This window comes from Ptychodera flava, chromosome 14 (assembly GCF_041260155.1).
Source record: "Ptychodera flava strain L36383 chromosome 14, AS_Pfla_20210202, whole genome shotgun sequence".
NCBI classification, from domain to species: Eukaryota; Metazoa; Hemichordata; class Enteropneusta; family Ptychoderidae; genus Ptychodera; species Ptychodera flava.
The window spans coordinates 30,500,490-30,501,028 of NC_091941.1; the positions used below are offsets into that span (position 1 = coordinate 30,500,490).

Below are 539 nucleotides of genomic sequence, written 5' to 3' on the forward strand. Positions count from 1 at the left end.
ATCTTGGCAAACTTCAGTTATAGCATGGCTCAAATATCAAATTAACGACCATCTCGAGTTTCTTTCTTTTTGCTATCTAAATATTTTAATCAGTAGAAGCCTACACAAATCATCCACACTTCATTCATAGAAGTTCAAATACAGCTGTGTAATCTTGAAGTAATCTCTAGTTGATAGTCTTTCAGCTTTTGAAATTTTAAACTTTCTGAAGATCAGAAGCTAGTTTTGTGATTTTATTGTGGCAAGGCAGATATTGGGTTAAATCAACTATGTGATGTTTCATCACGGGCAGCAATCACGATACAAGATGCCAAAATCAATACTCTGAGTCTATCAATATCTCAAAATCTAATTGTAGAGGGGGACATGGCATGCATTAGAATTATTTCAAGGGGGTCTTTAAACATGGGATTTGTGAATCATGCACTATGGAGAAAAATACTGGAGAATTTCATAGCCATAGTGACTTCATCCTCAAAAACTCGGTTTCATTCACTCAAACAGTGCTGGGCATAAGAAAGACACTGGAATACTGTAAC

The 539-nt window shown here is 35.4% G+C and overlaps 1 protein-coding gene across 1 annotated transcript in view; it reads left to right on the forward strand.

Annotated features, from left to right (window-relative positions):
* The window catches only part of LOC139150144 (small ribosomal subunit protein uS12m-like), a 629,842-nt gene that overhangs the window by 144,350 nt on the left and 484,953 nt on the right, over positions 1-539 (forward strand). The gene's annotated exons all lie outside the window — the stretch shown is intronic.